Raw genomic sequence first — 26,054 nt, forward strand, 5'->3', positions numbered from 1 at the left:
AGAAAAGAGAACTTTCTCCTTCACTTAAATGTATAATTTGGAGAAACTTTTCAAGGTACAAGATTCTAGAATGTGCAGTGGCACCAGTGCAGATATATCACCTCTCTGCAACCCTTTCTCCCCCCCACAACACCCAGAATTCACTGCTCTTTATGCTTTTGGAACTTTGCCTATATTATTAATGGCCACAACCCTGGGTGGTGCAAACAGTTAATGCACTTGGCTGCTAACTGAAAGGTTGAGGTTCGAGTCCAACCAGAAGCACCTCAGAAGACAGGCCTTCTATTTCCGGAGATCACTGTTCAGCCAAATAATAGATTGGCTTATAAAATAAACAATATCACTTCTGGGTAATGTGTCCCTTAAACAACCAACTACACGTGACCAGACAGACAACATTTCCCCAAAAGCAAAGATGAGAAGGCAAGGAGGGGAAGGGAAGCTGGATCAATGGAAAGAGAACAAACAGAATGGAAATACTGAGAATGGCGACACGTTGTGAAAACTGTAACCAATGTCCCGGAACAATCTGTATAAAAATTGTTAAAGGGGAACCTAATTTGCTGTGTGAACTTTCACCTAAAACACAATAAAATATTTTTTTTTAAAGAAGAAGAAAGACCTGACGGTCTACTTCCAAAAAATTAGCCATTGAAAACCCTATGGAGCACAGTTCTATTCTGACACACATAGCGTTGCCATGAGTCTGAATCAGCTCAACCGCATCTGATTACTGGTTACCCTTTGACCCTACAGTAGCCTGAATGCCACAGTTTTTCATGTAACCTTCATTAGCACCCCCACAGGGTAAATATGGTTAAGCCTCCTTTATACATGAGAAGTCTGAGCCCAGAGAGGTGGAGCCAGGAATATAGACGAGATTTATTGGTCCAGATGCTAGATTCATAATTTTTCCTATACTTTCTCTCATCTTCCGGCACTCCTTCAGCCAACTTTCCTGCCATGCCTCCCTGAGCCATGGACCCAAAATGCATGGAGACAGAACGTTTGAGCCTTAGGTACCCTCCCTCTGTCCATGAACTTTCCCACTGTCTGGGGTACTGTAAGTTACAGCTCTGGGAACCCAGGACCCAGGTCACCTACTGCCTGCCACTACCTTGTCCTGCCACCAGATGGCACTGCTTCCCGTCAGAAGCCCAGCCTGGGATCCTTAGGTGGTGGCACTGGGAGTGAGGGGCATTGATTGAGGAAGGACTTTGGAGAAGCCAGAGCCCAGGAGGTTGGGGAGGAGGAGCAGGAGCTGTCCAGGGATGCTTCCTGCAGAATCCCTGCCCTGCAACCCCTGCAGCTCCCCACCCTCCTCACTCCCCACCCCACCACCACTCCCTACACAGACCTGCAGGTACCCCCAAGAAGGGGCAGTACCCAGGCCTTCCGGGCTGCACACACATTCCAGGGATAGTCACTGACACCTTTCACAGGACAGGCATCCCACCCCTGCACATGGCCACAAACACCATGCACCTGTGCACCCGCGTGTACTAGGCAGCAGTGCTCACAGCCAACACTTAAAACATCTGAGTATATGCACGCACAGAGCCATAGAAAGGCCAGGCCCACATGCCCAGCTTGGTTCTGGCACATCGATCATGAATCATGGAGGAAGATTCCTTCGCCTCTTTGGTGGAATGTCTCTGTACTCTGCCCTATTCTGCTCTCCTTGTTCTCCATGGGCTTGAAAAGGAAGCAGCCCCCTCTGAAAGGGTGAGGACCTCGTCTTGTAGGATTGCCTGGCCCCAAAGACAGGGCAAGAGCAGCCCAGCCCTGGCCCCAGCATCAAGAGCTCCACTTGCCCCCACCCCCAAGCATGCCCATTCCCTGGGGTAGGAAAATTGCTGGCGCCAAGTTCCTTGGGTCCCAGGCTGCTCCCCTTCCCTTCCTACCCTCATCCCTTCTCTCCCAGCACCTCCTTCCTGGCTCACCCAAGCCAGGTGCTCTCACCAGCCCATCCTCAGCCTGCTGCCACCCCCACAACTCCTGTGCTTCCTCCTGCCACTCCCTGGGGCTGGGAGGCAAGGCCAGCTGTCTCACAAACACTCCAACTTTTCTGTTGGCCAGACAAGACTGCTGCTGCACCCAGGAGTGTCACAGGAGCCACCAAGAAGAGTCTCAGGGCTGCCAGCCTCTGAGGACCCCAGCCTGGACAAAGAGGAAATCCCCATTGTTCAGCTGGTACGCCACTGCTGCTTGGGGTCCCCTGTAGCCCCCCAGAAAATAAGGAGAGAGAACGTTACTGCCTTCCCCAAGAGGTGAGCAAAGCAACCACTCCTATTTGACTATACCACATCCACCACCGAGCTCATTTTACAGAGGGAGAAACTGAGGCTCCACAGAGGAAAAGCTTAAACCCCCACTTTGTCCAGTATGTCCACAGTAGCTGCAGTCTCCGGAAGTCAGTCCCCACCTCCTGCCCCGACAGGTGCAACTTCTTAAAGAGGCCCGAGGCCCAAGTGGGAAATGAGGCGGCAGGTCTCATTGTCACCCCAGCTCCAATGTACTGGAGCCCCAGCCAGAGTGAGGAGCCCGTGCAATATTTAGAACATATTTATATCAAAAAAAATTATTGTTTATCTGAAATTCAAATTGAACTGGGCATCCTGTATTTGATCTGACAGCCCTACCCGAGAGCCACTGCTCAGCCACAGACTCCAAGGACTGCCCTCCTGTGGTCCCAGGGTCTCACTTTGATCATGTGTAAAATGGAAAGCAGCAAATCAAAACAGCAACCTCCCAATGGGTCTCATTAAAGATTAGACAATCCAAGTAGTCAAAGCACCTTTATCCAAAAACTGATGATCTGGGTGATCCCATTGCCATCAAGTCGATTCCGACTCATAGCAACCCTATAGGACAGAGTAAAACTGCCCCATAGCGTTTCCAGGGAGCAGCTGGTGGATTTGAACTAACTTTTTGGTTAGCAGCCAAGCTCTCAACCACTGCACCACCAGGGTTCCAGTCTGGGCGATATCAGGCTTAAATTCCTCCCTTCTACACTTCTTTCTTTAACCCTAGCACTGATGACTGGGGATAAGAAAATAGAGTAGTTTCTTTTCCTCTTTACTGGAAAGGGTTTGTAGGAGGAGACAGTTCAGCAGTTGAGTCCAGCTTTGCATGCAGGTAAACAGACCTGGGTCCCCCACTTACCAGCTGTGGAACCTGGGCCTAGTTACTTCACCTCTCTTGAGCTTCAGTTTCCCTGCCTGGAAGATGGGAATAATACCTTCTTCCCAGCATTATGAGGATTAAATGTGATAATGCACATAAAGTACTTACCTTGAGGTCTGGCGCACAGTAAGTGCTGTGTAAGTGCTGGCTGCTCCTATTCTGATTATTGTCGGTCCAGGACAACCTTAGCCCTGGCTGGTTTCTCTTTGCCCTCAGTACTGCCTGCTGCAAGGGCTCAGGCTCTCCATACTTAAATGAAAAATGAGCTCGTAACCAGAAAAATCCTAGATACGTTTTCAGGACCAATAACAAGTAGTAGAGAATCCACTCTTGGGGCCATCTGTCCACTCTCCATCCCAGCAGAGAACTGAAAACTAAATGGGTCAGAGAGTAGAGGTAGGAGGCTCTGTTCCTAGGCCCCCTTGTACCTGAGTGGGCTACAGCTGATTGAGGTAGAGGACAATTGAGGTCAAGGAGCCCATTTGGACGTGAAGCCAGATGTATTGCCCTCTCCAAGCCAGCCCATTGACCCTGCCTCTCTGCTGGGACCAAGCCTGCATTGGAACCTTTGCCCAGAGCACACTCACTTCCCTGGGAGCCTCTGGTACAACGGGGGTGTTGTGACAAACTAGAGGCCAGAGGGAGAGGTCAGAGTGGGTGGTCGGAGATGGTATAGCACAAAGCAGCGGCTGGAACACGAAGAGGGCCAAACTCTTTCCTCCTGGTACCCCAAGGGCCTGTCAGATCCCCAACAGTTATCATCTTTGCTGATTCCTGGGACCCTGCCCTTTTAGAGGCTGTGCTCCAGGTAAGGCTTAGAGATTGGGGAACAGGTGCAGGACAGATAAGGAGGGAGCAGCAGACAGAGGGCTGGGGGGATTCTAAGCTTCCTCACTCTACCCTACCCCACCTTTGCTTCAGGTTCCTGAGATTGCAAATCCATACTGGCCTGGCCTCTAAACTCCCAGAAACCTCTGGGTTTTTTTTAGCAATGCCTGTTTATAACCACAAGAGCTTTCTGCAGGTTTTCAAGATCTCTGGCCTGACCCTTTTGAAGGTATTCTGGGGAATGCTGGGGCCGACCCTCATCTAGGAGATTCAGGTCAGATAAATCTTCCCATTCTATTAGTTCTTTCATTTCTAAAGGGTCTAGAGAAGTATGACTTTGTCTAATGGGGGGATGCTGGTCTGACCCGCAGTTTATAGGTCAGAGACCCACCACTACCATCTGGAGTAACTCACTTCCTGTCCCTCCCAAGCCTGGCTGTCAAGTGCCTGGACCCCTGAGAGGTGTTGCCAGAGATAGCCAGGAGTGCCCACTTAGGCCTGGGACCCAAACTCATCAAGGAGAGGCATTCTAGGCGGAGAGGGGTGTTCTGGGCCCTTACCGTGAGAGGCAGCTCTTCTGCGTTCCCTCAGAGGTGGAGGTGTCGCTCTCTGAGAAGTCACATGATGTTCCTGGCAGGAGCTCCCTCTGCCCAGCTACTGCTTTACCAGGCCCAAACTTGTCACAGAGACAGCCGTCTGTGAAGTCACAATGTGAGCAGCCTCCCTACAGGACCAAAGACCAGGGCAACCAGGGCCCAGTGGGCATGACTTTGGGGGAGAAAGGGCTTCAGGACTGACCTTTGGACTCTGGAGAGGAGTGAGGGGTCTAGAGAGACTCGCTAAAGGAGAGCTGTTCCCCTCTACCTCAGGCTGTAGTGGGTGGGGATCTGGGGATGAGGACAGATTCTCAGGTCATTGCCAGGAGGTGAGAACAACTGGGGCCTGGGGCTGTGATCTTTGACCCTGGGCCTATCCCTGGAGACCCCGCGGGGAGGGGAGGAAGTAGGAGCCCTGCCTTGCCTGAGTACATACAAGGGTCCTGATCACTGATGTTCTGGGTGTTTCATAGCAAAGGGATTAAGGCTCTGAGGCAAAGACCAGCTCTTCCCTTCCCTATGATCCATCCGCAATTAACCACTTATTGAATATCCCACCTGCTTCCTGGGCAAACCCTTGCTACCAATGCTGCTACATTGACAAGCAGGCCAGACAGCCTTGGGGCACCCCTATCTACTGGGATATCCAGAGGGAGAACAATACCAGGAAAAGAAGGGGGAGTGCCGAGCACTCACTCTTTCCAGAGTATAGGCTCCCACCTCCCAAGAAGCCAACTTGGGAGAAAACAGGAGAAAGCTTCATTCCATAAAAAGTGTGGAAAGCTGGTCACTACCATGGAAGGTTCCAGTTTGTGTGTCAGGGATGGGGAGAGTCACTTGATGGAGGCCTTACTTTAAAAACAAGTGAACAACGCTGCATTTTAATTTAAGGATTTCTGAGCTCCTACTCTGTGCCTGGCCCTTTGCCCCGTGTGCCCTGTGCTGTGGAGGACACAACACGAGGCAATTACAGGCTCTGCCCTCAAGGGCCCACAGTCTAGGGACTGACTGACTGCGCAGCTGCTTCCCTTAAAGAGAAAGCTGTTGTCCCAGGAGGAGTGGGACACCTTGGAACCCAGGAGGAGCCCTGCCTCCCAGTCCAGGGCCCAACATTTTCCTAAAGGTAAGATCAGACTGGGATCATGAGGGCCTTTGGCAGCTGAGCCAAGACAGCGTCTCACTGCCTCTCAGGGTCTGCAGGTTGGGGGTGTTGGGGTTGTTTACTCTGTTGAGAGTGGCTCCTCACCATGTGATCCCATGCAAAGAGACTTCAGCCTGCAGCCAAGAGCCTCTCTTGCATGTTTTGTGGGGCTGCATTCAAGCCATGCCTCCACAGAGGGCCTTCTGCTGCCTGCTGTATGGGAGACATGCTGTGGGAACAGGCCTAGTGTGAGTATGGTTTGATTAGATCTGTGGTTTTCAAATTATATTAGTATTATTTTACTACAGAATCCTTTTATCCAGTGAAGTCTCATATATCTGTTCATTAAATAGGTAAAGAGAGCTATGCAGGAGGCTGGGGGGCCATGGTATGCCAGAGTCCCTGCCAGTTCTGAGGAACCCCTAGGTTTCCAAGGAACTCGGTTTGAAAACCACACATCGCGTGGCTTCCAGATCCTTCCAAGTTTGACCTGCCATGAATCTGTCACCACAATGCCTGGGATTTCTGCATATTTAGTGGCCACCTCGGAGCCCTGGTGGCACAGTAGTTAAGTGCTACAACTGTTAACCAAAAGGTCAGCAGTTCAAATCCACCAGCCACTCCTTGAAAACCCTATGGGGCAGTTCTACTCTGTCCTATAGGGTTGCTATGAGTTGGAATTAACTCAATGGCAACGGGTTTATGGGTTTGAGTGGCCACCTCAGAGTATCTGCCCAAATTACCACTTCTAGTTCCTAGTTGCAGTCCGGCTTATTTCCACCTGCCAGTGCATCCCCAGCCCTATATCTCCCCTGACATTCTGCTCCCAACTTTACTCTTCTCTTTCAGGCTCTAAAATCAGGAATCCAGGGCTCTGTGGCCCACAGCCCATGTGGACATCCGAGTCAGGAGCTCATTAGGCACCCCTCTGTACCTGAGTCCAGTGGGCAAGAGACAGGAGACTCTCTTTCTCCAGGTAACATTCAGCTTTGCCTTATTCTCTTCTGAGAACCTTGTAACCTCCAGAATTAAAAATGCAGTGCTCCCTGGGTGGTAAAGTTTGTGCTCAACTGCTAACATAAAGGTTGGCGGTTTGAACCCACCTAGCAGCACCATGAAAGAAAGGCCTGGCAATCTGCTTCCATAGACATTACAGCCCAGAAAACCCTATGGAGGAATTCTACTGTGTAATACAACCGACTCGATGCCAATGGGTTTCGTTTTGTTTTGTTTTGTTTTAAATGCAGGACATGTTTGATCTCATGGGGCTGCCAGCCTCATGTACGCCCAGGGAAGTCTGGGTGGAGACCAGAGCCTGCACTCTCCGTGTTCTTTCCCCCTAAGATATAGAGCAAAGGGGGCAAGATGGGTTCCCCATCGCACAAGCCAGGCAGGTCTGGGTTCCAGGGCCTTTCATTTCAAAAAATCCATGAGAAGCATCATGGCCTTGGTTTACTCTGAAGACAACAAGTTCAGGAGAGCAGAGTAATGGTGCTGTGGGCCTGGTTACAGGGAAAGTTGCTGCACCATAGCTGAGAACAAAGGCTGATTTGCCCTAGTGGCTGGGGAGGGAGGGCAGAACACCCTGGTCCCGAGATGGGGTCTGTTATGGATTGAATTGTGTCACCCAAAAATATGTATTGTAAATTCTAACCTCTATGCCTGTGGTTATAATCCCATTTGGGAACAGGTTGTCTTTGTTATGTTAATAAGTCAGGATTAGTGCTGTGTGTATCTTGAGTCGATCTCTTTTGAGATCTAAAAGAAATTAAACACAAACTAGAAGCAGAGGTGGGGGAAGAGAGATGCCAAGCCACATGAAAATGGCCCAGGAGCAGAAACTCAAAAGAGACAAGGACCTTCCTCCAGAGCAGCCAGAAAGAGAATGCCTTCTCCTAGAATTGGCACCCTGAATTCAGACTTCTAGCCTCCTAAACCATGAGAAAATAAATTTCTGTTTCTTAAAGTCACTCACTTGTGGTATTTCTGTTATAGCAGCACTAGATCGCTAAGACAGGATCAAAGCCTTCCCACCTCCTGACTTTGGGGCATTTGTCTTTAAACAACCAAGGACTTTTATTGAGTCCATTCATTTGATCCTCACAACTATGTTTGTTATTGGAGAAAACAAGAATCCAGGGAAAGGGTGCAGTTAGTATGGGGCTGGAGCCTAACCCCGGCTCTACTCTTCCTGGCAGGGTGACGTGGCCACATCCCCTGAGCCTTTTAAACCTCTGTTTCCTATTATGTAAAATGGGGATAATACACCCACCTTGGCACCTTAAATAAGTAAATCAGATTATAACACTTTCCATAAATGACAAATCAAATAATACAGGATAGCTTTAATTTTCTGGGGTCTGTTCTATGCCAGGTCCTATGCAAAGCACTTTGAAAGTGTTTTCTCTAATCTCACAGCAACTTTGAGGTGGGAATAATAATTATCCCCATTTTACAGCATATGAAGTGATGTGCCCAAGATCAGACAGATGGGCAGAGGAATGAGGACTCCCACCTGAGTCTGGGTCCTTCAGAGCCCTTGTGGTTGACTACATCATTCCACCTCTATTCAAGAGGGGAGAAGGGAGACCCTCCCCGTAGGGATGGTACTCAGCCTGATGGATGTAGTGAATGGTGATGATGGCAGCCTATGAGAAAACAGATCACCCACTCCTCCTGGGGTGGAATCAGAGAGCTGTGATATTGATGGACCTTGAGACATTCAAAATGTCAAGTCTTAGGAGTCTTAGTCTGTTCGGAAAGACAAGACTCCCAGGCAGGACATCACAATGAAGGACCAAGCCAGTGCCAGGTTGGGTGGTGGCACCAATGGACGGAAGGTTAAGGGAGTTCAGAGCAGGAGAACAGGAAGGTTTCCTGGAGAAGCTAGATCATGAGCTAGGCCTGCAGGGTAACCAGGGGTCAGGTTCATTAATTCGTTCACTGAAGTTACATGGAGTGTGGATTGGGTTGGGGCTGAGCAGGAAGGGCATTGAACAGAAAGGCAGTGAACAGAAACTGAACTTTCACTCCCGTCTCTGTCTTAAACTGTCCCAAACCACGGCAGCTGGGCAGCCTCCCCCTACTTCCCTGGGAGACTGCCGGGGGAAAACAAGATCATGTTTTCTAGGAGAACAAGATCACGTTTTCCCTGAATGTGGCCCTGCAGAGCCTGGACACCTTGGCCCTTACTGAACTCTCAAAATGCCCATTCTGCTCATCTCACCCCAAACCACCTCTGTTCTTTTGGTCTTGCACCTGGCTCACTCATTCACTTACTCCATAGACATTTCCCAGGGCTAGTCACAGTGAAGGAGCAAGACCATCACAAAGCCCTTTAGTAAACAGACGGGCTAGCACAAGGTTCTTGATCCTGGCTGCACATTAGAATCACCTGGGGAGCTTGTATGACATACCAATGCCCAGCCCCTACGCCAGATCAATGAAATCAGAATCTCTAGGGGTCAGGTACAAGCTTGAGTGTTTTTCAGAGCTCCTCAAATAAAAATATACGGCCAAGGCTGAGAGCCACTGGTCAAGGAGGAGAGATTGGCATTAAACAGGATGTGGGCATGATGGCCTGCACCCTGAGGTGGGGCTTTGTTGTTGTTCCTAGTTGTCGTTGAGTGGATTCAGACTCATGGGGACCCCATGTGTGCAGAGCAGAACTGCTCTATAAGGTTCTCAAGGCTGTGACCTCTCGGAAACAGATGGCCAGGCCTGTCTTCTGAAGCGCCTCTGGGTAGGTTCAAATTGCCAAACTTTCGGCCTAGTGGGCTGAAGTCCTGAGTGATGAGTAAGGGGGGCCCTGCTGTTCCTGGAGGCTGTGGGACCCATTGCAGAAAAGCAGGACAGCGGACTCAGGGAGCCAGCACAGGGAATGGAAGGAGCATGCCCTCTGGCACTAGAGTTTCCGGCTTAGAATCTCGGCCCCACCGTTCTCTGGCTGTGTGGCCTTGGCAACTCCTCTGAGCCTTAATTGCTCATCTATAAAATGGGAGTACTAATGCCTACTTTGAGGATGGCTGCAAGGAGGGCAACCAGGAAGCACCTGGCATGCAAGAAGCACTCCAGGGATGGGATTGCTAGCAGCAGCAGCAGCACAGACTCTGTCAGCGCAGACAGGGCCCTAAGGATCAGCCGTCCAACTCCTTGTTTTTCACATGGAAACATCCAAGTCCAGAGGGAAGAGATTTTCCTAGGCCATGTAGCCAGCTGGAACTGGAATCTCCCTCCATACGATGGCTTTGCCTCACAGTGGCCTGTGTTGAGCTTTAACTCTCCTCATCCAGCATGGGACTTCTAAAGTAGCAAGTGCTGGATTTAAAAATACTTTTTAGAATGTCTTATTTGAGCTGCCTCTTAGACCCTTGAGGGGTCTGCAGGCCCTGCAGCCAACCTGGCCATTTGACCCGAATGGGCTGTTTGGTCCCCAGTCCTGTCTGACATTCCTGTTACAAAGAGGGTTCATTACGTTGGTACCAAGGGTGTGGCCACCCTGAGACTGACGATTAATGAGAAAGATGCCACTGTCTCTGGGGCCTGGGTCTGGGTGCTAGGAATGGTGGGGAGAGCAGGAAGAGGCCTAGTCATTTTTCCAGATAAGCCTTTTTTGTAGTCTTTGACTTTTAAGCCACTAAGCATACATTAGTTCCATAAAAACAAAATTATGTTGAAAAGTAAAACTAACATATAGGGATTAGTAGTGCCAACCCCCAGGAGTTTGCAAGGATTACAGAGCTAATTGATATAAAGGGCTTAGCCTGGCCCAGGTGAGTGCTCATGCTTTTCATGTTTTGTTCCAAAGTTATCTCTGTCCAATGTTCTCTGTCTGTCACCATTCATGGGAGGGAGATGGTGGGAACAGTCTCCTCCGCTCTTTATCTTTGGATGCTGAGGCACCAGAGCCTTTGTCATTGACTTGGCCACATGGCTTAATTGGTGATTCTGCAGCCAGGGCTCTGGTGACAGTTACTGACCCCCTGCCAGACTAGAGTTCTGCACTCAGCCCAGACTTTTGACAGGCATCGGGCACCTACTTTGTGCCAGGTCCTATGTTCAACCCTTCAAGATATCCTCTCAACAGTCCTACAGGTAGACATCATGCTCCGTTTTAACAGTTGAATAAGCTGAGGTGCAGAAGGGTTAAATAAGTCATCTAAGGCCATTCAGGCAAAATCCAGAGCCCCTGTTCTCTCCTCCATCAGAAAGAAGGCAGGAGGGGGGCATCAGCCAGCACCCCAGGACGACTTGGCCTATGACCAGCCCTTCCCCCTTCTCCCTAGGAGCACCCCTCAGCAGTCTAAAGAGGATGCCACCTTGGAAGACAGCGTCTTCTCAGAGCAGCTGGAGCAGCCCGTGTGGCCTCCACCTGTGTGTTGGGACGCCTCCCCAGGGAGGGGTGAGGGAGCAGCCCAGTGCCCTTTCTAGGGGCCTGGGGCTGGGGAAGCTGACGCAGGAGGTCCCATTCCCCACATGTTCCCACGAATTCTCTCCTATTCCTCTGATCTCCCTCTGCTTCTCCTTTCAGTTGCTCTCATTGTTCATTTCTCAGCTTTTCATGCTCCTTTCTTTTCCCATTGTAAGTCTCATTGCTATGCAACCAGGCTATAGCTTTTGCCCATCCTCCCTCCCCCCATCAGATCCCTTGTAAGCAGTTCATGTCTCTCATTGTGAACCCTTTGCCTGCCTCCTGCCCCAGGTGAAAGGGAGAAGGGGAAAAGGAACTAGCCTGGAGGCTCAGACCTTAAATTCTGTGGCTTGGCACAATCTGGGAAGGCTTCCTGCAGGCAGTGACTTTGGGTGGTAGGCTGCAAAGGATGGAAGAGGAATAGTTGGAGGGAACCATGGGAAGAACCAAAACTGCGGTTTTTCTCAGTCTCTCCTTTAGAACTGTGGGGCATTTCACTTCTGCCGGTTGCTCATTTGTTCATTCATTCCTTCGTTCTTTGAGCGTCATATGCTGGGCAGGAAACAGGATCCTAGGGGAGACAGACATGCAAACAGCCACACAGTGTGATAAAGGCTGGGACCCCAAAGCCTGCTTAGAGGGTAAGGGCCTCCAAGATGGTTGACATGTGGCTCTTTAAGGGTCAGATCTATGTATCTCACGCCCCAGGTATGTTTACATAGGAAATGAATGCTTTTGATAGGAAAAAAAAAGTTTACTTTGCATTTAAACAATATTGAGTGCTCCACCGCTATGTTTGCACGCCCCACATCCAGCCATGGAAGCATTTTGCTGGATCGCAGTGGTTCTTACCTGTAAGTCCTTACCTTCCTATGGATCCTTTCTCCAAAAAACTGCTCATGTACACCAAAGTCTACACACATTTTCAGGGGCTTCAAGGACCCCAGGTTACAAATTTTGGTGCAGAAGGACTTAAAATTCCTAATGGTGTCTGAAAGATTAAACTGGGCAGGGACTCTGCAATCATTTTCTCTGGGTAGAGAGGAGGGCAAAGGGAGTCAAGCAGTGGAGGCTCCCTGGCAAAGGAAGAGGACAGACACTGACAGCTCATCATCTGCTGAGACAGTGAGAGCCTCTGGGACTTTAATGGGGTAGGTTGGGTTGAGGCCTGAGCATCTGCATTTCTAACAAGCTCCGAGGTAAGGCCAGAGCTGCTGGTTCTGGTCCACACTTTGAACAATGAGGCTTTAAACAACCACACCCTCTCTAGCCCTGCTTCTCTGCTTCCAAGGTGACTTCCCTTTTTAGCGAAAGGCACCACCACGTAGGAGGGTGACACCCTTGACATTTCCCCTCACTTATCCCCACTTGCAGTTACCAAGACCTGACAATGCCACTTCCTAAACAACTCTAACTCCATTTGTCCATCTGTGCCCTCCTGCCCTTTAGTTTAGGTCACCAACAACCATACCCTGCCTAGACCATTGAAGACTCTCTCCCCAACTTGTGACCCCCTGGCCTCCACTTTTAGTGTCCTTATGATCCATCTAAATTGCAAGTTGTCTCAGACTTTCAACATGGCTTACAAAGTCCTGTGTGGCCCTAGTCCTGCTTATATCTTCAGCTTCATCTCTTCCCATCACATTCATGTAGTTTCTACCTCTTGGCCTTTGCCTATGCTATTCCCCCTACTCAGAATCCTCTTCTTCATCCTTGACCCAACTCCTGCTCCTGCTTCAAGCTTCAGCCGGTGACCTGGCCTACTTGCTCTCTCCCCTGCTTTCACCTCAATCTAGATTGGGAGCCTGTCTGGCTGTTCCTGCCTCAGTCAGTGTGGTTATTCCTGAAACCTCCTGGAGCTCCTTTAAGCAAAACCAGGAATTGATTGTAAGGAGAGATGGGGGTATTTTTTGGACTGGAAGACAAGAAGCCTAGTCCCTTCCTCCCTTCCCTTCTCCTCTGGGACCTCAGAGACTCTCAGCCCAGTGCCCTCTGCCAGGCTGCTTCAACTCTCTGCCTCTTTGAAACTTGAATCCAAATTCCTGAGATATAGAATCTGATTGGCCTGTCTGTAATCAGGTGTTCTCCCTGGGTCAATCAGCTGCTGCTAGGGACCTGAGACACAGCACAAACGTGATCTCGGGGCTTCATCCCTAAGTAGGTGGGCAGTTTTGGAAAGAGGGATATGGGCTAAGAAGATCCCAAAGATGTTTCCCACAGCTCTGAGGAGTATTTACCCCATGCTTCCCCTCTTGTGGTGTAACTGCCTGCTACTGGTCTGCCTCCCTCAGTGGATAGAAGCTCTTAGGACAGGGCCAAGTCATGTAACTCTGTCAACAGGGACAAAACAGAATGTACCCAACAAATATTTGTGGGATCAAGTGCCAAGAATGCCTAGAAAAAGGTCAGTCCGTCAGGTCCATGGAGGCATCACAAAGGTGACATTTGGTCTGGGTATTAAAGGGGAAGTGAGTTTACCTGGAAATGGGTGAGTCATAGCTGAAGGGGGAACTAGACCCCTAGAGTGTCTGAGACAAATACTTCTTCCTCTGAACTCCTGCTGATTGTTCTGTTCTCACAGGAGTCAAGGCTGTGTTATAATGATGTTTGTGTGCCTGTCTCCCCTAGGAGCCTCAGGGGCTATGTGGTTTTCATCTTTGTGTAACAAATCCCCAGCATCTGTTGAATGAAACTGAATCCCCTCATGGCAAGGGGGTGGGCAATAGACAACCCTAAGATTCTCCTTAATACATGCTCATGGAAGCCAACCCTCTGTTAGACTTTGGGGCTACTGAGATGGACCGACCTGGTCCCACCTGGAGGAGCCAGACACAATTCCAATAAGAATGACATGGGTGATATAGTCAAGATAATTGCAGAAGTGCAGCTGAGGCTGGGAAACTCCCTCATAGAGAGGAGTGTAAGAGCCTGTAATCTTCTCCAGGAGGAGACGGTAGAATTGACTTCAAACAGTAAACATGTTGGCTGAGTTTTTTCTGTACTAAATAAATCTCACGTATATTTAGCACATTCAAAGAGTGTTTATAGCCATTTTCCATTTCTTTATTACCACTACAAGGAAGGCACTTTATTCCCATCTTACAGATGAAGAGCATGATGTAGGGAGGTTAAGGGACTTGCCCCAGGTCACACAGCATGTCGGTGGAGCTGGTCCCTCCCCACCATCGCAGAGGAAGAGGGAGAGACAGGAAGAGACTTCATTGCTTGGAAGGAGCTAGAGGACCTTCTGGACACCTCAGGTTCCTTCCAGACCTAGGAGCCCTGTAAGTAGGAACTGTTCCTCCTCCCCTACTTAGACGAAACCAGTACTGAGCACCTAGTATATATAAGACACAACACCCCACCCCCACCCCCCGCATTGAAGCCTGCTCTCAGAAAAACACCAGCATAATAGTTATTCACCCCCAAGGGAAAGTAAATGCTCCTAATTTCTCATTGTACAATATATGCTATATTTGAATTCTCAGACCTGGGTTCAAATTCTGGCTCCACAAGTTACTGACCGTGAGATCTTATATAATTCAACCTCTCTGGACCTCAGTTTCCTCATTTTAAAAGGAAGGATATGGTAACTTGTGATAAGCAAATGAGAACTTACATGTAAAGCACGTATCATAGTGTCTGGCGTACTATGCATGTTTATTGTTACAGCATTAAAAGAGTGTGACTGTGGAAGGGATTCTTGGCAGAGGTTGAAGAGAACCAGAGCCATTTCCTGAGAGCCTGGATGAGCGTCCATCTATGGAGCTGCCTCTCTGCCCCCAGGACAGGCCTGTTCACAGCTGAAGAACTGTGAAGAGCCTGAGTGAGGACTGACTCAGCAGAGACCACTGCAGGCTCTGGATCCCTTTTGGTTGAAGCAGCTTGGGTGCGAAGCTTGGGTGGTCACTAGAGGGAGTTGGAGACGAGAGAGGCCCAGGTGGTGGGGCTGTGCAAGTGTGGAGCCCAGGAGACCTATGGGCACCCCTGCGACCCAGGGTAATCACTGCTTCCCTGCTGTCCTAAGGCCAGAGGTCTCTCTAGCTCACTGGGGCAGAGAGCAATTGTCCTCAGCTGGCACCACAGGCCTAGAGTTCTTCTTTCTGCCATTATAGATCATGTTATTATTTTTTAAAATTTACTGTGGTAAAATACACATATCATAAAATGTACCATTGCAGCCATTTTAAAGTGTACAATTCAGTGACATTTAGTACATTCACAGTGTTGTGTAGCCATCATCCATCACCACTTTCTAGTTTCAGAACATTTTCATCACCCCAGAAGGAAACCCGTGGAGCAGACACTTCTAGTTCCCACTCTCTCCAGCCCTGGCAACCACTAACCTGCTTTTTGTCTCTCTCACTTTGCCTATTCTGGATAAAAAGAAAAAAAAAAAAAAAACAAGCAAAAACCCAAACCCATCGCTGTCAAGTTGATTCCAACTCATAGCAACCATATAGGACAGAGTAGAACTGCCCCATAGAGTTTCCAAGGAGTGCCTGGTGGATTCAAACTGCTGACCTTTTGGTTAGCAGCTGTAGCTCTTAACCAGTATGCCACCAGGGTTTCTGATTCCGGATAGTTCCCTATAAATGAAATCATTTGGCTATATGTCGCTTTTTGTGTCTGACTTCTTAGCATGTTTTCAAGGTTCATCCACGTTGTGGCATGTATCATACTTCACTCCTTTTTATGACTAAAGAATATTGTATGAATGTAACAATTTTCTTGATCCATTCATCAATTGATAAACACTGGTTGTTTCCACCTTTTGACTATTGTGAGTATTGCTGCTATGAACATTCATGTACAAGTTTTTTTTTTGACCATCTGTTTTGAATTCTTTGGGATACATACCCAGGAGTGGAATTGTTGAGTCTTACGGTAATCCTAGGAGTCCTTGAGTGGTGAAAACAGTTAAGTGTTCAATTACTAGCCAAAAGGTTGGCAATTTGAACCCACCTAGAGGTGCCTTGGAAAATAGGCCTGGTGATCTGCTTTGTAAAGGTCACGCAGCCTTGAAAACTCTATGAAGCAGCTCTGCTCTGCACACATGGGGTTGCCATGAGTCAGGATAGACTTAACAACTAACACAACAATCCTATGGTAATCCTATGTTTAACTTATTGAGGAACGACCAGACTGATTTCCACATCAGCTGCATTATTAAACTTTCTCACCAGTGATATACAAGGGTTCCAAATCTCCATATCCTCACCAACACTTGTCTTTTTCTTTATTTTTATTAATATTGTTATTATTATAACCATCCTAGTGGATATGAAGTGCTACCTCATTGTGATTTTCATTTGCATTTCCCTAATGACTAATGATGTTGAGTATCTTTTCATGTGCTTATTGGCCATTGGTATATCTTCACTTGGAGAAATGTCTATTCAAGTCCTTTGCCCATTTTTAATTGGATTGTTTGTCTTTTTATTGTCGAGTTGTAAGAGTTCTTCATATATTCTGAATACGCAGTAGACCTTTATGAGATATATGATTTGTAAATATTTTCTCCCATTCTATGTGTTGTCTTTTCACTTTCTTTATAGTGTTTTTTGATGCACGAATATTTTTAATTTTGATGAAGTCCAGTTTACCTATGTTTTTTCTTTGGTTGCTTGTGCTTTTTCTGTCATACCTAAGAAATCATTACCAAATCCAAGGTTATGAACATTTACCTCTATGTTTTCTTTTAAGAGGAGCCCTGGTGGTACAGTGGTTAAAGCACTTGGCTGCTAACCAAAAGGTCAGTGGTTCAAACCCACGAGCTGCTCCAAGGGAGAAAGATGTGGCAATCTGCTTCCATAAAGATTTACAGCCTTGGAAACCCAATGGGGCAGTTCTACTCTGTCCTCTAGGGTCACTATGAATCGACTCGACGGCAATGGTTTCTGTTTGTGTTTTTTAAGAGTTTTGGCTCTTGCATTTAGATCTTTGATCCATTTTGAGTTAATTTTTGTATGTGGTATAAAGTAAGGGTCCAACTTCATTCTTTTACATTTGGCTATTCAGTTGTTCCAGCACTATTTGTTGAAGAGACTTTTCTGTCACCCATTGAAAGGTCTTAGCATCCTGTTGAAATCAATTGACCATGGATGAATGGGTTTATTTCTGGACTCTCAGTTCTGTTCCATTGATTTATATGTCTATCCTTATGCCAGGACCACACTGTTTTGATTACTATAACTTTGTGGTGAGTTTTGAAATCGGCAAGTGTGAATCCTCTAACTTTGTTCTTTTTCAAGATTGTTTTGGTCATTTGGTGTCTTCCTTATAAATTTATGGAAACCCTGGTGGCATAGTGGTTAAGTGCTATGGCTGCTAACCAAAAGGTTGGCTAGTTCAAATCCACCAGGCGCTGCTTGGAAACTCTATGGGGCAGCTCTTCTCTGTCCTATAGGGTCACTATGAGTCGGAATTGACTTGATGGCAACAGGTTTGGTTTTGTTTTTTTATGAATTTTAGGATCGGCTTTTCCATTTCTGCAAAAAGGCTGCTCAAATTTTGATGAAGAGTGTGTGGAACCTGTAGATCACTCTTGGGAATATTGCCGTCTTAACAATATTAAGTTTCCAGTCTATAAACAGTAGTTGTCTTTCCATTTATTTGTCTTCTTTAATTTCTTTCAGCAATGTTTTGTAGTTTTCAGCGTACAAGTCTTATGCTTTCACAGTTAAATTTACCTCTGAACATTTATTCTTTTAAATGCTATTGTAAATGGAATAGTTTTGTTTTTTTTTAATTTTGTTTTTGGATTGTTCATAGCTAGTGTATAGAAATGCAAATGATTTTTGTGTGTTGATCTTGTATCCTGCAAGTGTGCTGAGTTTGTTTACTAGTTCTAATAGGTTTTTCTGGTGGATTCTCTAGTTTGTTTGTTTTTTTTAAATATAAGATGTCATCTGCAAATAGTGGTAGTTTTTACTTCTTTCTTTCTTATTTGGATGGCTTTTATTTATTTGTTGATTTTTTTAGGGGAACCCTGGTAGCAGAGTGGTTAAGTACTTGGCTGTTAACCAAAAGGTCGGCAGTTCGAACCACCAGCTGCTCCGCAGTAGAAAAATGTGGTAGTCTGCTTCCGTAAAGATTACAGCCTTAGAAACCCTGTAGGGCAGTTCTACTTTGTCCTACAGGGTTGCTCTGAGTCAGAATCAACTTGACGGCAATGGATTTGGTTTGGGTTTGATATTTATTTTTTTGCCTAATTGCTCTGGCTAGAACTTCCCGTACAATGTTGAATAGCAGTGGTGAAAGTGGGTATCCTTGTCTTGTTGCTGTTCTTAGAGAGAAAGCTTTTAGTTTTCACCATTATGATGTTAGCTGTGAGTTTTTTATAAATGCAATTTATCGTATTGAAAAAGTTCTCTTCTATTCCTAGTTTGCTGAATATTTTTGTCATGAAAGGCTGTTGGATTTTGTCAGATCTTTTTTCTTCATCAGTTGTGATGCTCATGTGGTTTTTTCCTTTCATTCTATTAATGTGGTGTATTATACCGATTAATTTTTATTTGTTGAACCATTCTTGCATTCCTGGAATAAAACCCACTTGGTTATGGTGTATAATCCTTTTAATACACTGCTAGATTCAGTTGGCTATTATTTTGGTAAGGATTTTTGCATCTACATTCATAAGAAATATTTATAGTTTTCTTTTGTTGTCACGTCTGTTTCTGGCTTTGGCATCACGGTAATGCTGGCTTCATAGAATGACTTAGGAAATGGTTGGCAGTGCAACAGTTTTCTCTTTATATTATATGTGGTATCCCTGCCCCTGGGTTTGTAGTTCTTCCAGGATGATTTTCTAGGCCACATCTTGCAAAGGGAATGGACAGTTTTCTATGCAAATTAGGTGACTATGGCCTACTGTGGGTATTGGTTAGTTTGTGGTCTTGGTGGAAGGAGTAGGCTTATAAAAGGGCTAATCCCACAGATGTTTAGGGGGTCCTCACTACCATCAAGAAGAAGAACCTGGAGTACAGTGCATCCTTTGGCCCCAGGATCCCTTCACTTGGAACCTCCTAGACCCAGGAGAGAGAGAACTGTTAACACTGAAGATGGTGAGAGACGGCACGGCAGCAGCTTGAGTGGCAGTGGCATGAGACTGCAGGAACCAGGAGACTGGTGTGAAATGGCCGCGGTGGCCTTGCTGGCCCATGGAGCAAGGCAGCTGCGGTGGGCTTGCCAGCCCATGGAGTGAGAGAGCTGAGCGCCTTTAGACAGGAGGCTTGCTAATGGAGTAGGATTCCTCCAGGCACTTGTCGGTGGAACTAAAGAGCTGTAACACTTGCTTGAGCAGGGCAGAAGACTGGCAGCGGAGGCCAGGCTAAGAATATGGCCAGCCTAGCCTAGAAGGGTGACATACCTACAGGCATGGCCAAGAAGGAGCTGAGAGCTGACTCGGTTGGAAGCTGTCCTGATTGAAGAATATATCCTGTCTCCTGAGTTGTTCCTGTTACTTCCCAGCCTCAGTTTTTCCATCTTTGAAGTGGAATGGTAATTGTGCAGACCTCACAGGGTCAATGTGATAATTAAATGAGTTAATACCTGTAAAGTGCTCACTCACAGTCATGCCTGGCATGTCCTACTACTTTTCTGCAGCATTACACAGTGCCTGGCACAAGGTATGTACTCAGTAATAATTGCTTAATGGGGTATTTTGATGGTACAGCAATTATGCCAGGCCTTCATTAGACACTGGAGTGGATTTTTTTTAAAGCGTCCCAGGAGATTATAGTCTGAGTGATGAGAGAAGTGGTGTACAAGGAGAAACTTTAAAAAAAATCTCAAGAATGGGACGACTGTTGAAGAAAGCAGCCTAATCTTCTGTCATCTTGGAATCTGATTTAGAGTGAACATGGTTTTGGCATTCTGAAGTGGAAGTGGGCTGGAAGTGTTGCTGGTGGAATGAGGAGAAGGTGAAACAGGTGAAAGGAAGAGGGCATGTCTTAGGCTGGGTCCTCTGGAGAAGCAAAACCACACACGCACGCACGCGCACGCACACACACTCATATAGAAAGAGACAGAGAGATTTATCTCAAGGAAATGGTTCATGTGGTTGTAGAGGCTGGCACGTTCCAAGTCCATGGGTCAGACATCAGGCTGGAGGCTTCTCTTGACTCACATAGCTGCAGGGGCTGATGAACCCAAGATCGGCAGGTAAGATGGTAGGCTGCTGGCTCACAGGCTGCAGAGGCTGACGAATCCAAAGATTGGCAGGCAATATGGCAGGCTGCTGGTTCAAGTTCCAAGAACCAGAGGTCAGATGAAGATGAGCTGGATGCAGGATCTAAAGTGAGCAAAAGCCAGTGGGCTTTGCCAGAACATCCGTATATATTGGATGCAGGCCACACCACTGAAGAAACTCCCCTTACAACTGTTTGGCTGATCACATCAGATCACATCATGGAGGTGATTACATTATATCACAAAATGGAGGATAACTACATCATTACATAACTGCCAAATTACATCATTACATAACTGCCAAACCACTGCGAATCATGACCCAGCCAAGTTGACACACAACCTTAACCATCATAGGGTGGTTTTCCAGGTGTGAGGCCTAGTTTTTCCAGGAGATGAAGAGGCCTAGTTCTAGTTTCTGAGTAATTTAGTCATTGGTGAGCTTTGCTTTCTTCCAGTAGGAAGGTCACAACCATTTAACCTCCCTTGAAGGCAGAGCCATCCATAGGCAAGTGTGTGTGCGAATCACCTTAGGGGTACCACCTGCCCCCCAAATAGAGCCTATTTTCTTGTAAGTGAATTCAGGTTCATGATATAACATCACCCAATTAGTCAAGGGAGCTCTGGGAGGGCAAGGAAGTGATCATGTCACAGAGAGCAATGGCATACTGGGAGGAGGGAATGGAAGGGACTTCCATCATTACCAGAGTCAGCCCTGGCCCATCCCTTGTTGCTCCCACCTCAGTGACAGTGGAGGAAGGTAAGCGTGGGTGTCTGTGTTGATTGTACCTATGCCAGTGCCTTGGGTCTTTTGGGGGAATAAACAAGACTTCCCTCCCAAGCCTCTCGGCAGCCTCCTTAGTCTCTTTCTCCTCCCTTTAGTCATCTTTGGGACTCTTCTCTGAACCTGCTCCAACCCTATATGTTTCACCTTGGCAACCCAATCTAAGGGAGCTGATCTCAGGATGCTAAGTGAAACAAACCAACTTTTGAGGCATCCCCACCCTTCTAATAGCCCAGGATGAAGTTTTCTTTACTTGAATGAGAGAGCCTTCAGAGACTTTGAGTGTGCTTTCTACCCCATAAAGCCTGCCCTCCCCAGACAGATACCAAAAATGCTTTTGGACAGACAGAGCTGCTTCTAAAGGATAATCCCAAATGGAAATCTAGTTATAAATTGTGCATGCCTCCAGGTGCAAGTGACTGATATCAGAGCCTTTCAGTAAGTAGCTTCAGACAATGGAGAAGAGTATTGCGGTGAACTTTTCCTGAGTTTCAGAAGCCAAGGGAATAAGTGAGAATGGAAAAATTGAGAATGTGTGAAAGCTATGATACTTTCTGGAGCACCTTCTGCAGATTTAAATTCTCATTGATAGTTTGGGAACACATTTATATTTTTATAACCTAATTTGCTCCCAAAATAACCATGTCTGGTATCCAGAAGAAAAGGGAGGTGGTGAGGAGAAAGGATTTTTTTCTCGATTTTATGAGGAAAACCGCAGAAACCTTCAGAAAAACCCGTCTGAACTTTTTTCATCTCGCCAATGTTCACTTCTTGGGAGGAGGAGGAGGAAGAGAACGGAGGGCTGTAGAGAGAGAGAGGAGGAGAGCGGACACAATAAACTCCCAGCAGTGAACTGGAGCCACATGGCAGTCATTCTCAACTTGGGGGAGGAGGGGAGGAGAACCTGCAACCTCAATCTCTGCCTGAGTGTTAGAGATGAAGAAAGCCCCTTCTGGCCCCTGCTTTTCTTCCAGGGACAGCTTCAACAGCAAACAGGACGGGAGGTGGGGGTAGAGGGGAAAAACCTAGTTACATGATGCGCATCAACTTCAGAGGCCCTCGAGGGCTGCACACAACCTGTGTAGGAGGCGATAGTGGTAGTAGCAATCATTAGCGGCAGCAGCAGTGACCGCGCTCTAATGGTGAACCTCATATCTCTGAGCCAGGCTCATGCATCATCTCATTCAATCCTAACAACTCTCCAATATTATCAAGTGAGGGATGAGGAGGAACCCAGATTTAGTTGACCACTTAGTGGCCAGCATGTCTTACCGGTGGCTGGCAGTGTGCAAACCTATTCTATTGGACCACCCTTAGAACTGTTCCTGGGCAGGTTCTGGCCTGGGATTTCCGTGTCGCATTCACTCCCGAAACGATCCTCTATAGCTGATAAACGGTTCTATCCGGGGAGGAATCGCGGTCTTCCTGCCGCAGGGGAAGAACGGCCTCCAGTTGGCTCGCAGCGGAACTTTTCTGTTCGCGGCGCATGTTCCCGTCCGGGCGGCCCGGCGCGGGGGCCGGGAGGGGGACGCTTTCTGGAGCGGACCGCAAGCGGAGGCTGAGAGCGCCGCCGCCGGAGAAGACCGAAGCTTCGCCGGGGCTAGCCCGCGGCACCCGGGCCTGGCCGGCTGTTTCCCGTTGCAGTCGCGGCTCTAGCCCTCGCTGCCGCAGACACCGCCGAGGTCGGCGTAGCGGAACCCGCGGCCGCTCGGCCCTGCCCGGTCCGGCGCGGCCTGGAGCCGCGGCGCGGGAGGTGAGAGCCGGCATCAGTCCCCCGCCTGGCCGTCGGGACTCGCAACAATGGGGGCTGAGCAGGGACGCGGCCCAGGCCCTTGGCGCACGGCTACCTGGGGCTGCAAACGGGTCCCAGCGGCCCGGGCGTGGGGGCGTCGGGTCCAACGTGGGAAACTCCAGTGCCTGGAGGCTTGGCGGGGGTCTTGGACTCGACCTGGGATCTCAGTAGCTTGATATTTGAGATTTTTATAGCGGGGGAAGGGAGTTGTAGGGGCATGGAGAGTTAAATCTAGTGGCTGTGCGCTCTCCTGGCGCTGGATGCTGGCGTCCTAGAGGGTGACCGTGGCGCGAGGTGGGAGTGGGGGTGGGGGGCTTGCGATGGGATTCTAGGGGCCTCTACGTGTCCGATCTCTAAGGGGTATCGGGATGCGTCTCTCTCTTCTCTTGGGATCTGAGAATATGGCATACTAGGGTCCGCTGTGTGGAGAAAAGGCATTGAGAGTTCACCTTCTCTGAGGTAACCGGTGATTATTAGTTCCTGGAAAGACAGGAGCTCAGCGGGGCACAGGAGAGTTGGGCAAAGAGCTGGATCCTCTGGGGCCCACATGCACCTTGGCGTGAAGTGGTTCTCAGGCAGGGAACTCGTCATAGGAATGTCACGGTGAGTAATGTTGACTGCCGTGGCGTTAGTCTGAGGCCGGTGGGAGTTGTGATTTGGGGAGTGTAGAGGAAGGTTGGTAGGCTGCTGAGGTTGGGGAATCAAATTTTCGTGAGCCATGGTGGTGGCAGCCTGGGAGATGAACAAGGGAACTTTGCAGAGTGGGCTCTCTGATAGAGAATGACCTCTTACTGCGGGGGAGGGGGTGACTCAGATCTGTTAGAATTCCTGCCTCTTGCTAGCGGATGTGGCTGACTATATTGGTGCTGGCCAGTGAGTGGATGGGGCTGAAAGGGGCTTTTGGGGGCTAAATGAATGCGTACCTGAGCCAAAGACAGTGTAGACAGTTCCTTTTTACTCCAAGTCGGAATGGTGCCTGTCATTGACAATATTTTAAGTAAAGAAATCTTTGTGATATCTGGATCCAAAGCTTTCCTCTTAATTTTTTCTTCTTTGTTTTTGAATTATGACTCATTCTTTCTTTTCAGCACTGTGGCTATTGTTTGTGATGATAGACAAACTTAGACACTATAAAACATGTAAATTATGGGGATTTTCAGTCTAATTCTTAGGAATCTAAATTGATTTAAAAGCCTGTTTTCGCTAACCTGTGTGTCATTGCTTAATATGTGCAAGTCTCCAAAACCCGTCGCTGTCGAGTCGATTTCAACTCATAGCGACCCTATAGAACAGAGTAGAACTGCCCTGTAGGGTTTCGAAGGAGCAGCTGGTGAATTCAAACGGCTGACCTTTTGGTTAGCAGCCCAACACTTAACCACTGTGCCACCAGGGCTCCATGTGCAAGTCTAGAGAAGGATAAAAAGCCTAACAGTTTATATTGTTATAAGTTGTTACATCTCTAAATCCATGAAACTTTATTTTCTCCTAATGCCAGGAAGTGATTATGTTGAGTCTATTGAATCTTACTGACTGTCATTTCAGGGCCCCTGTTAACACTCACAGGACATTTTCTTCACTAGAAGTCTTAACTCTTTTCAATGAATTTGATCTGTACACTGTATCTTCCTGTGACAGTCTGAATCATTGAAGGGCAGTATGCAAACTCCAGCTCAGGCCTGCAGCTGTGTGCCAGAGTTCTGTATGTATTATTCAGGCAAAAGTTGGTGTGTTGTCTGTAGATGAGATATTAAAGGGAGCCCTGCATGAAGAAAAACTGTCAGAATCATTGTACCTTCTGAGTTTATTTAAAGTGGTGGGAGGTACTGCCTAGTTGGAGTCTAGTAGGAGTGTTCAGGTGATAAGTGAGAGAAGTTCTGACTCTTTCTAGTTGTCCTGATCGTTCTGGTTATTCTACGAATTGTTCTATTTTATTTATTTTTCTTAATCTTTAAAAAAAATTGCTTGTTTCCCTTGGATAGTGTTTTCTTTTCTCTCTCTTTCTCCAAATTTCCCATTCTAAGTCATTCATTCTTTCATAAAAGAATATCTATTGAATTATGTCAGACGCTGTGCTGGGCACCCCCACATGGTGATGGTATTTTTGGCGTTTTAGTAGTGGTAGTTCTTAGTTCAGATGTGGCTATGGTATGAAAAAAGGAGTGATTCAGGTATATCAAGCTTTTAATCAGTAAGCTGTTGAATAAAGTTTATTTTGTTTTTTTGAGTATTAGTGACGATTACAGTTTTCTATGGGAAAAGTTTAGCTACAACTGTGTGTTCACAATGGTATGAAATTGATTTTGCATTATTTTAATTAAACATGTCTGTTAACTTTAACTTGTCCTCCTGTAGACAAACTACAAGGTAAAACATTTTGCTGTATGTGTCTGGATGAGCAGTTATTTACAAATACTGTATGTATGCTCAGATTCCCCAGGAAGCTACCACAGTTCCCTTGCCACGCTGGTTTTGAGAGTGTGAAGGCGTTGTTTACCCCCTTTGTCTGATTCACTGTGTCTGCTGATTGCTTGGAGTGCTGGTCCCTAGGGCAGGGGGAATAAGATTGAGGTAAGGCTCAGTGTCTTTGAAGTCACTTGCCTCTTAATTTTTAATGTATCAAATATAAACCTGAATATTTTTTGCTTGAATTGTTAATCTGTTTCGGCCTAGTAAAATGAAATTCTGTCCTTTGTTCTGTTCTTCACTGTCTATATGTCTTGGCAAAAAATAAATAAAAAAAATTAAAATCAAGGCAGTTGGATTATAAATATATTCTTTAAGATAGCCCTCATTTTCCATGTGGAATATTCATCAGAGAAAATAAAAACTTTGGTTTATTTGTTGCTTTGAAAGCGAAGTGATGACTGAAACAAATGTTTTTGACTACCTCTTGGTTAAGTGGATCAGCTTCAGAAACTCTTGGAAAGAAGGCTCCAAGTTTTTTATATCTTTAGAAAAATTCTGAGAGGTGCCTAGTACAGTGGGAATAGCATGGTGTTTGGAGTCATCTCACCTTTGCCTCTTGCTCACCTTTTGACCTTGCATAAGCTGTTTATGTCTCTGAGCCTCATTTTTTTTAATTTTTGCAGTCTGTAAAATGGGGTTAATACTACTTTCTTTGCAAG

At 47.2% G+C, this 26,054-nt stretch overlaps 1 protein-coding gene and 1 long non-coding RNA gene across 2 annotated transcripts in view; both read left to right on the forward strand.

Annotated features, from left to right (window-relative positions):
- The first annotated feature begins 5,624 nt into the window (after positions 1-5,624).
- LOC111820877 (uncharacterized) lies at positions 5,625-15,528 on the forward strand. The gene is made up of 3 exons (XR_002824386.1): positions 5,625-5,733; positions 6,601-6,727; positions 14,834-15,528. It is a non-coding gene; the product is annotated as an uncharacterized LOC111820877 (long non-coding RNA).
- Positions 15,529-22,709: 7,181 nt separating this feature from the next.
- RAD54L2 (RAD54 like 2) overlaps positions 22,710-26,054 on the forward strand; it is a 113,020-nt gene continuing 109,675 nt past the window's right edge. Inside the window, exon 1 of the mRNA XM_004368578.2 lies at positions 22,710-22,890. The gene's annotated coding sequence lies outside the window, so the exon portion shown is untranslated. The remainder of the gene's footprint in view (positions 22,891-26,054) is intronic.

Source organism: Trichechus manatus, unplaced genomic scaffold, assembly GCF_000243295.1.
Source record: "Trichechus manatus latirostris isolate Lorelei unplaced genomic scaffold, TriManLat1.0 scaffold00001, whole genome shotgun sequence".
In the NCBI taxonomy this organism is placed as follows: domain Eukaryota; kingdom Metazoa; phylum Chordata; class Mammalia; order Sirenia; family Trichechidae; genus Trichechus; species Trichechus manatus.